Genomic DNA, 17,261 nt, shown 5'->3' on the forward strand with positions numbered 1-17,261 from the left:
AAGTCATATGACTCGAGACTCATACGGCCAATACCGACATTTCATTGCAATTTCGAAGAACAGTAAAGTAACCACCTTATTCGGATTTCGACTATTGGTACTGGTATTTGAAAATGCGAGCAGAAACTGTTAAAAGTGAGGAAAATTAGTATTTTATAAATGCGAACCATTTGATATCACTAAACAAAGTTATAAAAGTGGGTTTAGCAAGACTTCAACTGGAAACTGAGCAGTCAACACAAAGACTTGGACTCGGACTCGAGACATAATACCATGACTCGGACTCGAACCTCTGCTGGATGACTTGGACTCGGACTTGACTCGGCGGTGAATTGAAAATGACTCGACTAGACTCGAGTCAAAACGATATAAGTGAGATTGACTTGTGACTCGGTGCTTCATGACTTCGTTACAACCCTGGTTCGCTGTTGATCTTAAATCCAAAGCTGGACAAACATATATCCAAATTATATTAGACTTACAGTTACCAAATTCGTAAAAACGTGAATATCGAGTTCAATTTCGCAATAGAAAGAAATATCCCAAAAATCAAGTTCGGTTCTTATCAAATCAAAATTCATCCTCATGAGCACGAGAACGGCTAAGATTGGCTCGTTTCGCGAGGAATTCTATAAACTAAAATATAATTTGAATAGGAGCATAGAAAAATTTCACAAGTGACATTAGTCCTAATTCGTCCGATATGAAAACTAGAACTATTTAATTGTCCGTACCTGGTGATTCGGGCTGTTAAAAAAAAACGTTTTCTTCAGAATTCATTGGCCATGTGATAAAATTGTTAGGTTGCTTAAGACAACGCTGCAGATCAAATTTGGCTCGATTCCAACCAGTTGAAGCGAAATTCTTGCAGTTGAAAGTTTTGAATTTATCATTAAAAAATAAAAAATAAAATTTCAAAATTTCACTGTCAACCCCATAAAATTGTTAGGCAGTCAGTAGAGATGATGCATAGCAAATTTGGCTCAATTCCTCCCCCTCGAAGCGAAGTTATTGCCGTAGAAAAATTTCTAATTCCATAATTTTATATTAAATAATTAAAGAGTTACCCACCGTAAATACTATTTTATTCAAATACAAATTTTTCTACTGCAATAACTTCGCTTCTAGGGGTTGGAATTGAGCGTGCGAAATTTGGCGTGCATCATCTCTACTGACAGAAGGAGGTATCCAAAGAACATGGGAACAAGTCACGGCAAATACCGAACAAAGAGCGAACATGCAGACTATGCTCCATATGGCACACAAACAACCAATCAGGGAAGACCATGAGCGAACTCTCATAATACTAATCTCAATGTTCAAACAGGCGATATGGACCGGGAGAAACAAGAAGCTGTCGAGAAACGCTAGATAGATCGCCAATGACTGCTGAATTCCTTCAAGGGGAGAATAACGATGAGGAACCCGATCCCGCAAGACCCACAGCTAGATAATATCATCTCGAACATAAAGAACAACATAATGGGGCGTACCTTCCGATGAAGCGAAATTGAAATTCGAAATTATTGAGTCTATCAAATTTGAGTGTTGCGCCTTCTTACCGTTATGTGCTTTCCACCGTGGAATTTAACATATCATAAGAACATGATAAACAAAATGTAGTCTACTGAGAGCCTAACAATTTTATACGGTTGACAGAAAAATTTTGAAATTTTATTTTTCAATTTTTTAATAATAAATTTAAAATTTTCTACTGCAAGAATCTCGCTTGTACTGGTTGGAATTGAGTCAAAGTTGGTGCGTGGCATTGTTTTAACCAACCTAACAATTTTAATACGTAGCTAGTAAAATCTGAAGTAAAAGTTTTTTTGAACAGCCCTACTGATGATACCTCTTGATCGGTTGATTGATACTTAACTAATACCTAGGACTTATTTGGCATATACTATGTATTTGTCATGAAGAGCGTTCGTAGAGTTATTGTATATAGCACCAGTCTCGTCTATCTGGAGTCTCGGAGTCTGAATTGTAAAAAATGACCTAATTCAGTTCAAATAACGCCATTCCTTAAATATGTCTATAAATATAGTGCGATTCGTGGGATGCGGTTCCCTCTGACCAACGGCCACTTAAATTAACAGATAATTAGGTATTAATCCGACTTTAATCATTGCCACTGCGATGTCATCTTATTGCGCGGGCAGGAATTTTGTTGAATCTAGATTCTAGAATTATCGAGACTATTTATCTACGCACTGGACAGATTCGCCTTGACTACCCCAACTCATACTCAAAGTTGTCCAAGTCGCCTGTATACAAAGTCCAGAAATAGTGTATTTGGTACATACTTGAAGCGCTTCTTGGAAATACGGAATTTAAATATACAATTCAAAATTATACTCATATTGAAATGAACCCGGGTATTTTCGGCTGACACTCGTCATGGGTAATCGTCTGCAGCTAGTAGAGAATTGCAAAGGACACAACAATTGTCAGCCGAAAATATTCGGGTTCATTTTATTATGAATATACTATTCAATTTTCACATATTTGCGCAAAATAAACGGTAAGTGTTGGCCTACCACGAATGTCGATTGACCAGCTGCCAGTAATGAAACAATACTATTCTTGAGTATTCAAGTATGTTTGCCCATACTTGCACTAGATATATTTTGAAACTACATTTATCAGTTTTCGGTAGTTTTTCAGCCACAATTACGCCATAGTATTTCGTTATGTGTATATCGATACGTGTACTTGTATTTGAGTATATATTTTCGACCTTACTTCTTTGAGTACTAACGACGGCTACTTTGACCACCTCTGGAAGTGATAAGCCTTATGTCGCATAGTCAAAACTGAATGGATGGAGATTTTGGTGAATTTTTCCATACTGTTTATCTTGGGTGAGTTTAGACGCTAGATATGACCATAATCCTCGACCACAAAATCTCATCTCTGAGGGACAGACGTAGCGTATTTCCCGAATTCACAGAAATAGTTGCGGTGCAAACGAAATTACCAGTGCCGATGGCGATGTATCTCAGGGCACGCGGCTGCAATTGCGTTTACCATAAATGGATTGATTTATTGAGTGTTCGTCGCATTGGGAAAACTGTTAAGAAATATTTTCGTATGGAGATTGTACAGTTGAACACGATATACCATTTTACTTACATCAAATTATCACCTTAAAAGCGTCATTAAATATATTCCAACGGCGGTGAAAGTATTAATCGTTAGTACTCAAGCAGAATGTAAAAGTAACTTCGTAAATTGCGACTGAACTACAACTAAAAGTAGACATTTTGGTGACATGTTAAGTAACTATAAAAGTAAGTATTCTAGGCCTCGATTTGAATAAAAAACTGAAAACTGTTAAGCATACGTATAGAGGTAGTCTAAAGCCTTTAATTGAATACTACGAGTCTTCAGTATTACCGGACCACGACCTAACAGCGACCTCGCCCTCCGCCACATGCCACCTCATTTTGTCACTTGCGTATTATATTCTCTGCATTACTTTTCATTCAGTGTGCACGCCTCTTCTTTACTTCGCCTAGGCTAAGATGGGTGTCTGATCTTAGAGGCTACTCCAAGTTGTTTCGTCGCCTTCCTATCTTTTCATTGTATCGCAGTCTTGTGATGTTTTGAAACGATGGAAATATTAATAAACCTGAGTGAAAAGCATAACAACTTGAGTAAGTAACGCAAGCAGATGAAACTTACTCGACGTACTCCGAAAAGTAAACGTATTTCGTTACTGACCAATGACCATCTATGAATACGATGTTTTCTTCCGTGCAAGCAGTACATCTAAATAAACGATAAATCAATAAATCAATGTGGTGATTGTTCAAGACACTTGGTTGATTACTGAATACTGTAATTAGTTTACTTCGCTCTGTTCATTCTGTTTGTAACTCAGTTGCTTATGTCTCTATGCTTGGAAGTGCATGTCTAAGTTCCGTGTAGATTGTAGCCTAATTTCAGTTAAAGGAGACTACAATTTTATTGACTGCTATTGATACAATCGACTCTGGGAGGGCTTTCTTGCAAGAGAATTATATCCGTGTTTCAGTACAAAATGTGCTGAGAAGTGAAATGATTGGAACTTAACTTCAATACTTCGGTATCAAGGCGAAATTAAAGTGAAATCGTTGACAACAAATTAATGTATGACGCGATTATTGATATTCAATGTTTCTTCCAATTCTCTACTCGTTGCTGACGATTATACCCTGACAATTGTGAGCCGAAAATATATGGGCTCATTTCAATTTACTATGAAATTGTATATTGAAGCTCTGTACCTCCAACAAGTTCTTCAAATTAATATAAAACAGAACGATGAAACGTGCGTACTCCGAATCGGCACTTTGAAACAATCAGATCGCAGGATATACATTGATACCAGCACCGGGTTGACAGGTCACGTTTATCGATTCAAAGCACATTGCAATCGCTCACGCTTATCTGCGAATGCCAGGCAGACACAATTGCGTCTATTTCCAGGAATTGAAACAGTCGCCAATGTATTCTTAACGCGCGATCCTAGAAAAAGAGGTCCCATCGAAATTCAACTTTACAAGGCCCGGCGAAAATCTTTCATCAAAATGTTTAGAAAGTCATATTCAAATGAGTGTACGATATATCATGTATATCAACCGAAACTTCAGCACCGCGGAAGAGTACTCTTCACAATTAATACCTCTCTACATCTGTCGCACTTGATTCGCTTGATACGAACGACAATAATTTCCACTTGCCGCACTTGACACTCGGGAATGCGTTGGCAATTAGCATACGCCGCGCACTTGGCAGGGTTGCATGAAAACTCGTGTGTATCGATACGGAATTTGTTCCGTAATCATTCTACTTACAACGTTATAATCTTTCCGATAAAGAGCGTTTATTTTTCTCTAATTGAAAGTTACAGGAACATAAACACTGCAGCCAGCCAGTGTCAAACACGGTTACGGTGTACCGATACATATCATTGTTGGGTGGCTAGAAACTTTGCAGTTTTTTCATATTATCCAGTTCATATCAAATCGCACATTTCATTCTCCTAACTACGGGAATGGTGAACATCAAGTTTGGCTCGTTTTGCACTATACAGTTTTGACGAATTTTCAGTAAAACCAGACATTATATTAGTATTAAAATAGGAGCACATGCATTTCACTAGTTGGATTATATTTAGATTACCGGCATTTCGCTGTATAGTCAGTCTCATTATTTAGTTTCACAAGTCTGGTACACATAGACGCTGCTCAACGTAACACAACTTCGAGTTCGCAGGAAATTCATGTACCACTCTCGGTGGTACAGAACTTCAATATACAATTGTATATTATATTTATATTGAAATAAACTGGAATATTGTAGGCTGACATGTGTCAGGGGCGAGAGTCAGCAACTAGTAGATACTTGGGAAGAACATTGTATATAAACAATCGTATCACCGGGTTACAATTCCAACATGAATCTATTATTCTATTGTAGAATCATGTATGCTGTCAGCTGTTCTATAAATTTTGAACGTACAATGAAATATTGTCTCCGTCAGCATGCTCTGCATAATCTGGACACGATCTATATAGAATACAATTATATTGTACGGGAAAGCAGTAAGGCGCCGCGTGGATGCTAACTTTGCGTCGATGTCTTCAATGATATCTATCACAGGAAAAATAAGCATCGACACGTGATCCATATAGATAGGGTTCCGGTTTAAATCATTTTGCCTCTGATTAAAATCGATTTTAATCGAGTAATTAATTCAAATCATGATTTTTTTGATTTTTTTGGTTTTTTTACTCATAATAACAACAACAACACGAATAAAAGAAATTGCGATGAATGACGACACTGTCAATCAAGGTTATGAAGGATAATGCTTGAACTTTCATAATGGGGGCTGTGAATCATCAGTTCATCACCCACATAGCTGAAAACGTTTAACCTATGTGGTAATGATGGGTCGTTAGAATCATTACTGATCTGTTCTAGTAGCGAGGAACATGTTGATTTATCTCGGGACCATCCATTATAGTTGCATCTTCATCTTGATTGACGGATTGGTCTTTGCCAGCAAACTGTTGATCTTCCTGAACTCTTTATCTGCTTTGTTAGTACCATAGTCCATGAAGTGATCTTTCACTCGCAGCATCACTTCAACATTTGCCTGTGGCAGGCAATCACGACTCTTGTTTGCAATTGCGGCTGCACATGACTGATGCCCCTCACAAGATGCAGCATGTGCAACGGACGAAAGGCGAGTCTTGAAAGCTTTGGAGAACACCGGCATGATCCATCCAGAATATTGCTGGCTGATGAATTAGATATGGTACCGAGATACTCGATTCTGCATCGAAAATTCCTAAAAATCAAGGGAAGATAAGGGACATTCAGTGTGTGTGGAGTGTACACAATTATGCTTACCAACTTTACAAACATAATCAATCCAATTCATTGTTCGATTATAGGTTTCCAGCAGACTAATCATTGCATTTTGGTTCCATCTGTGAAAATATTCATTTTGCCAGGTCTCGAACTACTCTTTTTCGATTAATGTCCATTGTCCAAGCCACATCCTCTAACTCGAGGATCTAGAATCCATGAAACTAAATGATGGTCTCCGTCAAGAGTTAATGCTCTTATAGCTGCATCTTTGACAGCATGAGACTTTATCGTCCGCACAAAGAGCAATAGTCTTTTTAATCTTGAGCTTGAGCCACATCCAGCTTGATAAGAGAAGGGCACCAGATTGTCCAGAGATGGCTGCAAAATGCAAGATTTTTAATTTAGACATGCGATTAGTCAAAAAAGTTTTAAAACCACTGGTCTAAATCTTTCCTTTCTATATGTTTTGATGTCGCTATCATTGCTTACAGTTATTCTATGTAATTGGAGCTTGCTTGTTCTGAGCACAGCATGCATGTTTAATTCAAAAACCAAGTGCTGTATTGTCTCTCTTTTTCTGAAGTAAAATTAAACGTAAATGGCAATCTTACGAGCTACCATATTTTGGTTAACATATACAAGCGTGATTGCCCAATAGATGTTTGCCAATGGCAAAAGTTATGGCCTTTGATTGCTCAGCATCTAGCTTGAGGGGGTGAGTCAAGGGTGAGATTTTCACCGAACGTCATGCGCGTGTTCTGATAAATCTAGGGACATGGTGTTTTACGGTATGCGTTCCTGTTTACGGTACACACAGATTCGTTTCTATTTCAATCCATAACCAGTATTCAAGCAGCTACATAAATATGAATCGCACATAATGACATGGTATCTTACTTGTGTTCACATTCCACAGCTAGTTGGCCCATTGCTCCAGCCCGCAATAACTGCGAACTGATTTTTGCAACGCTTAGGCATCAGAGATTAGGGAATCTTTCGATAGAGACTCCGGATTGCGCTTCCTTTTCGGTATCGCACGAGTGTCTCGAAAATAGCAGCTGCATGTCGTAGACAACTAACTATCCACAGCAAAAACACTAACATATTGATTGACTACCGCTCTTTGCTCTTTTCCCGCCTGTCTGTCAAATAGCTGAACCATAACGGTGCCGGTGACGAAATACCACGTCCGGTTAATATAAAACGCACATGATTGTCCGATAATAAACCACAGTCACGCATCTCGTCAGAAAATTTGAAAAAATCAAAAAAATCATTAAAATCAAAATGGTGAAATTAAAATCAAAAATCAAGGAAAAAAACCTGATTTAAATCACACTGATTTAAATCAGCCTGATTTAAACCAGAACCCTACATATAGATATCGAAAAACGCGCGTGAGACAAAAGCTGTCTACGACATCGCAATGTTAGGTGACGCAATAACGCGCAGTGCAATGACTGTAATCTGAGAACGTTGGTGACAGTTCAAGAAAGGTATCGACAAGCGTGCCATGGTCGCCAGTATTATCTGCGTGATCATCAACAGGACCGTGGATTACAATGAATCCGAAATACAAACTTGACTAGATAATGCTAGTTTTATTATTAGACTAATTAGAGCGAAACGATAATCTAATTCTAATTTTATTTGTAAAATGTGTCAATGCGTGATATCTAAGTTCTCACTATCCTGTAAAGCAGTGGTTCCCAACCGGGGGGGGGGGGCGTGAAAGCATCTGAAGTGATATTGTTTATGATATTTTTCACTATCATGAAGGGGGGCGTGTCTAGAAAAAGGTTGGGAACCACTGATGTAAAGGCTATGGGAGAACTGAAGAAAGTGTGTAGCTATAATTCTTATTCTAAGCTAATTTCGAAAATCTGAATATGTTCTAGTGATCTAACTCTGTGTAAATCCCAAAGTATCTGCGTTCGTCTAATCTGTACAGGACCACTTTTCCAATTTATAGCTTCATATATATGAGTGCTCATGTAGATTCTTCGTACTTGCGTTATTTACTCAAATTTCGTATTGCATGTACAAAAAATGGGATATTTGATTACAATGCTACGTCAGTAATATGTGTAAGTTAATAGCGCTTACCCGCATGTAATTGCATTGAACTTACGAAGTTCAATTTATCACGGGAACATTTCCTTTGATTTGAGTTTGAACGTAAACTATAGGAAAAGAATCTACTGCCGTCGATTGCAGCGTCATATAACAGACGGATGCAGTGGCACCGTATTATGAAATGGAGACGTGTCTAAAAATATAGCAAATAGACGTCGCTTATGCAAATATCCCGTTGGTATATTTTATGAGGAGATCATTCTTCACAAGCTCTTTAACACCTAAAAGGTCGTTCTGAAATTGGACCGGGATCGTGAAATTGATAGATATTGTTTCATAGGACCTCAACTACTGGCAAACAGTTGCACATGCGTGATTCTGAAATTAAATTACTGTACTATATTCATCACGCTTGTATATAATAAGAAAAGGCATAATCCTATTTTAAGTCCGGAAGGTGTTAATACGGTTCGACTGATCAATGCGTTTTGTAGTCAGTTGATTAAAAGACAAATGAAATTGTAATTAATCACACGCTATGATTCATAATGCGGTGCGAATGAAAATGGCACAATGTTTGATGTTACCAATACGTTAATATGTAGCATTGAGTATTTATCTGCACATTACACGGAAAACTCCTCTTGTGTTCCGGATAGCCGAGCAATAGTTTTATTTTGTTTCGAAGTAGGCTGAAATTAAAATTATGACTACACAGATTTTTCCAAATAAGATTACAATTAAAATTATCGTTACACAGTTTGTTTTTACAAGTTACATTACAATTAGAATTACTGAATTCGCTAAACCTTAGACATTGAATCAAGTTCGGTACGTATCAAATTAGAATTCATGCTCGTAAGCACGCGAATAGAAAATGTAGCCTACGTACACCGAGCTTGGCTTGTTTTGCAATATACAGCTGATGTGTGGCGAGATAGCGTAGTGGTACGATCCACAGCTACAACACCGAATGGGTTGCGGATTCGAGGTTTCTCTAGGCTCCTCCTTGCCTCTCATCCGTGCAAGCGGTGTCTCATAAAAGCCTATACGTGGGCCGAGCTACAAGTCGGCAGCCACGGAGTAAGAATGAAGACAATCGGCCTGGTGTTAATGACCATAGTAGTCGACAAACACCACGAATACCACATAAAAAACAGCAACATACAGTTCTTCTTTAGCATTTTCATGACATACAGAAATAAGAGTGTCGAAACATTTCAAAAATCAAATTAGAATTATTAGAGCAAAGAAACATTTCGCGAATAAGATGAGTATTAGATTACCGGTATTCCTCTCTAGTCTAATTAGCTGACTAGAAGTGTCTATCCGAGTTTGCACTCTCCTATTACGACACAAATATATTGACGTGGTTAAACTGGCGGATTATGAAGCTGGGGTATGCGAACGCGTTGTTATGCAATTTATAAATAAAAGAAAGGAATTTTCGACAGAAAGTTTTTGTGGCCTATGTCTCGTTAAAATAGCGCGACATTTGCAGGTAGACGATCATCTACATTCATATACGTATGTCTGATGACGTATCACAACACAAAAGATATGCGCTACAGCCCACAGGTAACAATGTATTAGTCGAAACTTGCAACGAGTCAAAAAAGTCATATCTAACCAGAAACGATACAAAAATGTTGGTGATAGATACATAAAAATACCATGTCATGCATGGAGATTGGTGTCGCGAAGTTTATGCATTAGTTTCGTAGGCTGTAGATGGTATCCCGCGGTGATGACTCGCGGCAAATGCCAAATAACAAATTCCCCGTACGAGTGAGATGAGCGTGCGATGTTTGCCTTCGTCAGCCTAATTAGAAGATGCCGTGTGCTAAGATTATCGGGAAGCATAAATAATCGTTAAGACAAAGAGGTTGGTGGTTGTTAAATCCGCGGTTGCGTACGTGGACTGTGATTTCGAAGAGATATGGACGATGTTGAACCATTGTTCTCAAGAGCTTGGGTAAATATAACTGGATACTGCGGATATCGTAATAATACACCAGGACTTGTAAGTAGTTATATAATGCAAAGTTTGAACACACAACTGGAATTTCAAGATGAAAATAGCATGACACTGTTGTCTTATTCGATTGAAAAGTCAATCGTTAATGACGTGTCGTGTTGGGCAATCTCGAGTGTCTGAGTGATTCGATTCTGAATCGTGTATTAGACTTCAGGTCGAGTCGATTTTACTTGAGGATGAGTTATTATAGTACCACAACAGTATTTAATACACGGAAAGTTCAAATATGTCCCTTTTATGCCACCACAAATACACGCCATTTCTACATCATATTGAAGATTATTTGGTATTGATTGGCTATATCTATTTCGTGTCACGTTGTAATAATGTTGTGCTGTGTTATATTTACTGTCGTGTGTAGGTTGCATTTAGAACAAAATTCCCTTTAAAACAAACATGTTTAGAACAAGGCCCTTCTTCAACACAAGTTTTTGTCAGCCATGACGCCATGAATACTTAATTGTGACGTCACAGTGGATTGACAAAGGGGTGACCAACCTTTTCGGCCAAAGGGCCACATGAGATTTACAAGGCATTGCGCGGGCCACTTGAATGTTGATGACCTTTTTTAGTCTTCCGATAGGAGCTAACCGGATTAGGTAACGGTGAAAACAACACTTGTAATAATAATACGCATCAAAATCAATAATAATTATGACATGAAGACTAAGTGTGCAACTGTGCATTCACGACCTAGCCACGCGCAGCACGAAAATTCTTCACAGAAAATGAATGAATTCGGTCAATAATAATGTTACTTCCATATATTGCAGATCGCCTCTGCATATACCGATGGGCTCATTTGGCAGCGATAGGATTATTCGGCGATTGGACTTATAAATATCGAGGATGTCTGATAATATGCGAAATATTGTACGTTATGATTATGAACAACGAAATACGAAAAATGTGGCTGGCCCCTGGCTACGCCAATGCGTCGTAACTTATATTGTAGTCATCAAAATCCCAAATTTCGCGGTCAAGAAACTCAAATTATGGTTATTTGGTCTCGGTAATTTATATTTGGAAAATATAACTAATTTCAAGGATTACCACGCGCACAACTTGAGACCTTCTCGCGGGCCACGTGCTGGCAGGTCCTGGCTTATGCCATTGAAAGTATGGGGTAAATATGGCTCCTTCGACGAAAAGGGCTTCCGACCATTGTCATCAACATACCGAAAATATCTTAAACCGGGACTACATCGTTATGCATCATTTTTACGGTCGACGGTCTTCATCATCAGAACACCCATTCCGCACCAATGATCGATATCAGTGGTTCTTAACCTTGCCTCCAGCGCCCCCCAAGGGGCGATTTTGATTTTAAAGGGGGCGGAAACGCTCAGGGGGCGATATCGGGGGCGCTGGGCTCAGGGGGGCGGTACGGGGGGCGCTGAAGCAAAATGGCCTCGCAGTAGATGGTGTAGTATAGTAAAACATATTATTAACGAGTTTTCATAGCAGATTAAGATTCGATAAAACATGTCAAATCTCGAATTTTTTCGACGGTGTTTGCTACATATATGTTCTCTCAAAGATTATACATCAATTTCTGACGGTTTATACAAGTTTTTCACTTTTATTTCGCGCTAAGCGCGAATTTCCGTTGCCAAATTTTTAATTATTGGGTACCCTTCCCCCACGAAAAAATACGCATTATTTATCGAAAATAGTAATAGGCATTTCGGCGTCGGCCATTACCACACCACGAGGCACGAAGACATATGAAGTTTCAGCCAATATGGGACTCCGAGAAATGTGCCAAAACATCGTCAGCGAAAAAACATTTGCTGAAAAGAATTGCCCGCATGTTGACGATATATTTCGATATAAATATGTCTGGTTGTCCAGTTTAGATGGCCCGTGCCAAATTTTCATGTCGTGACAATATGAACCCCACAGGACAAATAACATCCATACAAAGAAAAATTATTTGCCATTGAAGAAATACTAATTTTGAATCGTGTGCTTATCTTGGTTTAGTACGTTTATGCGATTTCAATATCTTTTGACTATAATAGCCAGCGGATAATAGCACACAAAATAACAACATGCAGTAAAGTAATTTTACCAACAGGCCTGCCCGAATATATTTAATTATTAATTACGTGCATGCATTGTCCAAGACAACAGCTCATACAACGATATCGGTGATCCTTATGGCGTGGGCTGACAGGATAGGAAATAATAGCGATATATAGGCAATTACCAATATTCTTGTCCGATTCATTCATCCGTTATAAAGAGAAAACTTTTGAGCCTAGGCGACCAAGCCTCATAAAACTTTGCTCAACATCAAAATCACGCGACGCTGGGTCTTGGGGAAAGCTCCACAGAATTTAGGTTTATCACCCTATCGGGGCCCAAGACCAACGTTTTTTGAGGCGGCAAGCGAATTGCTGTTACGGCCCGTCCTTTTACCAATTGATTTTATCACAGTCTTTAACATATGGTGTGGGGGGCGCTAGAGCAGTGAAAGTTATGAAAGGGGGCGCTGGAGGAAAAAAGGTTAAGAACCACTGATCTATATCTACTTGATCTAACTGTTGAACCGACGACGATTTCGAGGGTTCCAGGTTCCAGCCACCCTGCATCGTATACGTCGACTATATTATGTGCAAATCGTCTGAAGGCTCATGCTACATGATTTTTTTAGGAAGTATTTACACAATTATGGCATAATTAGACAACGTTTGAAAAAAAAGTTGTTTATTTAAAGAGGCATTTCTTTAAAACAGTGTTCAAAACCAGTTTTTAAAAAATTGTTTTGAAACACCCCAATTGTAACTTTGTAAAGCCAAGATTTTCAAGACTTTGAATTTGAACGTAGCTCGTAGAATTTTAGTGGATATCGGTATTGTGGGATCGACACGACAATACTGTACTTTACAGTACACGATAAAAGCGCATTTTCACGATTTCATACGACATAAGTTTCAGGTACAGAATATCAGTATACAATTGAATAATATATTCATATTAAAATAAACCCGAATATTTTCGGCTGACACTAGTCAGGGGTAATCGTCAGAAACTAGTAGAGAATTCAAAAGAACCTTGTACGTCAAAAGTCATATCACCTATTATCGAGTCACAGGGACGTGATTTAATATATTAGTATTAATTATTATAACATAAGATAATATATAATAATTTCATTGAGGATGCATGCAAGAGATATTTTTGCTAGGTTGTATACTTTATGTCAGCCTGTATATTTGCATTGACCCACACACGTGTTCCTTTTTGGCATATTAGAGAATTTTCGGTAATTGAATATACTATTCAATTGTATATTGAAGTTCTGTGCCTCCAAGAAGCTGTTCACGAAACATTATCCAATTTGTTAGACGTCAGTCAGAAAGCCTGAAATCGTTTAATAGTACCTTAGGCGTCGTAAACTTGTTGGCTGTATTTGTGTCCCGAAATCGGCAACAAATCTACAATAAAAATCGCACATCAAAGACACGTCAATTTCAGTGGCAGCCTAATTCTACAAAACTCATATCAACCAATCGCTCTGATTTATGACACATTGGCCGTCCAAACCTTTACAGTTAACTATAACTTTCCAAACCGTGCAGTTTCTGTGGTTACATTTCGGCACGCGGACGCGTACGTGAATTGAAACTAATTTTTCTTATTAAAGTCGATCGCCCGCATGATAAGTTCTCAATTTTAACAAAGTAGTTTGTGTCTGATTCCCGGGTTTACTCATACACGGTGACGGTTCGAAGACGACATAACTCAACTTAACCATAGGTAGTTGAACACGCCAGGTCAGTTATCAATCCAGAGCGGAACAGTTTTGAAGTCGCAAATTCCTAGTCATCCCTCGACGACAGTGGAAAATATTTATCGTTTTTATATCTTAGAAACCTTGTCTGTCGGAATACCGAGCACGTGCGCGCCAAGCACCACCATTCTGCTTATTACTCAGCCGATGATTATCACACTCGCGTGCGCTGGTAGCGTAAACATACCGTCCAAAAATAATTCTCGGGACCAGTCGGAGATAATTGCCTGTATGTAGGTGAGAATCGCGAGGAATCATATCAAGGCATAGTAACAACAAATGATATGCCGGTAAGCTGGTAGAATCCCCGCCTAATTTCGATTAATATGACGAGTAACTCCTCGTGCCGCATTCGTACATGTAGTTTATTGAGGAATGGAGATTAATCTGAAAGATCGCTACACGGGATTGTGGCATCATCGCATCTTCGAAATGGTAGAGACTGATATCTAAACTGTTAGGAATTATGGCGGCAATACGGCCGTAAACCAAACTTTACGTTGATTGGTCGAGAGACAATGGCCATGGATACGACGCAGCAACGGAGGACGCTGCATTTACCTAAGCCTAGTTGGCACTACGATGTATTCCTATAGCCGTCTAGACTGTATAAAAACGACAAGATTACAGTTAAATGTTTATTTCGTCATCAATATTAAAATTAGGAAAGAAAATTAAAAATTTAGTAACGTATACTAAAATATAATGCCGAAATACTGCTGAGTATGTAATGCAGTGCTACCAATGGCAATGAACTGGGGAAGAACAGATTTTTCCATTCATTTCCTTCCAACGCAAAGGTCAGGAAGGCTTGGGAATGCAGAGTAAGAAGGCAGGATTTCAATCCTGCTTCCACAAGCTTCATTTGCTCCTCATCGCCGACCTCACTGCAGTTGCAGTGACTTAAAAAGCCCAGAAATCACAGTCAGCCAAGATACAAGTCGGCAGCTAACGACCCGATGAATCGCGAGCCGATGCGTGAGAGAGTGGAAAGAATGTCAAAGACAAGAATAAATGCATTGATCAGTTCAAATACTGTCATGTCGTGGAGCACAAAGCCTTAAACAGACTAAAAGCACCACTGTTGTGTACAATAATAATAATAATTTGCTCCCACCACTTTTGCAAGGAAGATTCTGCTGCTAGTGCATTATAGATACACCAATACAGTCACGTCTAAAGAGAGGTGCGATTCCCAGTCGCAATCTCCGTGGTGAAGCAGAAGATATGTGCATTGCAAAGAGGCGGACCCTGAACTCCATGCCGTGTCAACTGTCTTCCTCCAATGTTGCGGATGCTGCACATGCATATCCTACATTGTTATCGGGTGATCATGATTTAGAATCGCCATCGTGTAGTCTTGAAATGGAATCTTCAAATCCATCACCTGAATCTTAGGGTTTTGGAGTGCTTTGAGGGGAACAAGACAGCAGATAGCCTACTCCATATGCAACATCTCTTTTCAAATCACTTCACGGACAGTACAGTATGAACAGGTATTCAATATCGTGGGGGTTATTGCACGAAGAAAGGGCCTTTCAAGACTACTAAGCATCACTCATGTGAATGTAGCAAAGATCGGTCTTGTTCTTTTTCCATATGGATATCTGGGTGCTTCACATGATAGAGTGATTCTAGCTGAGCAGACCTCATCCGCACTGGTGTGCTTGAGGTATCGTAACAGCACATGCGATGAGCTCATGAAATTTGAACTTGAGCAGAAATCACAGAAAATTAGTTTATATTTGACTGCTGCTAGATAATTACAAGTAAACCACTCTTATTGGCATCAAATTCAGGCCCAAATGTATGTCACAAATAGTCCTGCCTTCTTATACTCTGCATTCCCAAGCCTTCCTGTCTGTTCTTCCCCAGTTCATTGTCATTGGTGGCACTGCATTCATAAACACAGCAGTATTTCGGCATTATATTTCAGTATATGTTATTAAATATTTTATTTCCTTTCCTAATTTTATTATGGATAAAGAAATAAACATTTGACTGTAATCTTGTCGTTTTTATACAGTCTACACGGCTATAGGAATACATCGTAGTGCCGACTATAAGTTTAGGTAAATGCAGCGTCCTCCGTTGCTGCGTCGTATCCATGGCCATTGTCTCTCGACTAATCAGCGTAAAGTTTGGTTTACGGCCGTATAGACGAGGGAACGGCTTTCGAACTCCTGTTGCTTTCTTAGCGATGATGAAACATTGGCAACTATAATAATATTATGAATCACAGTAGTAAGGAATACACGTACATGAACAACGAACACGATGTCATTTGACACTTGTGCATGCGGGTTGAGATACTGTAAATAGTGTGTTGGCCTTGGAACCTGGGCGTGATTTACCCGTGCCTTATTATAATCGCACTCGATCACAGTCAATATAGACGCAGTATGGTGAGGGTTCTAAAGCCAAATGTTCATATGTTTCAGGGTCATATCTAAAAATGCGAACATCCCAGAACCATCACGAAGAACTATTTGAATATTAGATGTTACACATCGAATAGTCTGCAGCTACGGAGTCATAAAGAACATCGGTCTGGCGTAAAATGACCATTGCTATCGAAAACAAGACGATGAATACAACAAGTAACAACAACACATGGACAAGTTAATGTAGACATGTATCCGGAATACTGTTCGACCACAAAACAGCATTAGCTATAGAATAGCACAAGCTGCAGGGAAATGGGACGAGATTCAGACGCCTGTTAGGGTATTAGCGACGTGACAACGTCAATAGTAGCTTATCGCACGAGGCCTGTTAGCAGCAGTGCAGGATCTGTTCCGATGGGTCGCAGGCGCATTTTGAAAATCAGCAAATTCTCCTTAGAACGCCGAAATGCTTCATATCTTGAAACGTGTGACGATCCGAACAAATAAACAAACAATGAGCAACACATATTTGCACAATGCACAATCGTCTCAGCGTAGGCTACAAGTGATTCGAAGTGTGCGACTACAATGG

General features: G+C 39.1%; 1 protein-coding gene and 1 long non-coding RNA gene across 2 annotated transcripts in view; one reads left to right on the forward strand and one right to left on the reverse strand.

Moving 5' to 3' along the window:
* LOC145444419 (uncharacterized protein KIAA1143 homolog) overlaps positions 1 to 17,261 on the forward strand; it is a 130,213-nt gene that overhangs the window by 54,814 nt on the left and 58,138 nt on the right. The gene's annotated exons all lie outside the window — the stretch shown is intronic.
* LOC145444063 (uncharacterized) lies at positions 5,658 to 7,855 on the reverse strand. Its single transcript, XR_013916601.1, has 3 exons — positions 7,267 to 7,855; positions 6,409 to 6,747; positions 5,658 to 6,346 (listed from the first exon to the last, which is right to left on the reverse strand). It is a non-coding gene; the product is annotated as an uncharacterized LOC145444063 (long non-coding RNA).

Source organism: Botryllus schlosseri, chromosome 8 (assembly GCF_051294905.1).
Source record: "Botryllus schlosseri isolate E-star chromosome 8, Bs_hap1, whole genome shotgun sequence".
In the NCBI taxonomy this organism is placed as follows: domain Eukaryota; kingdom Metazoa; phylum Chordata; class Ascidiacea; order Stolidobranchia; family Styelidae; genus Botryllus; species Botryllus schlosseri.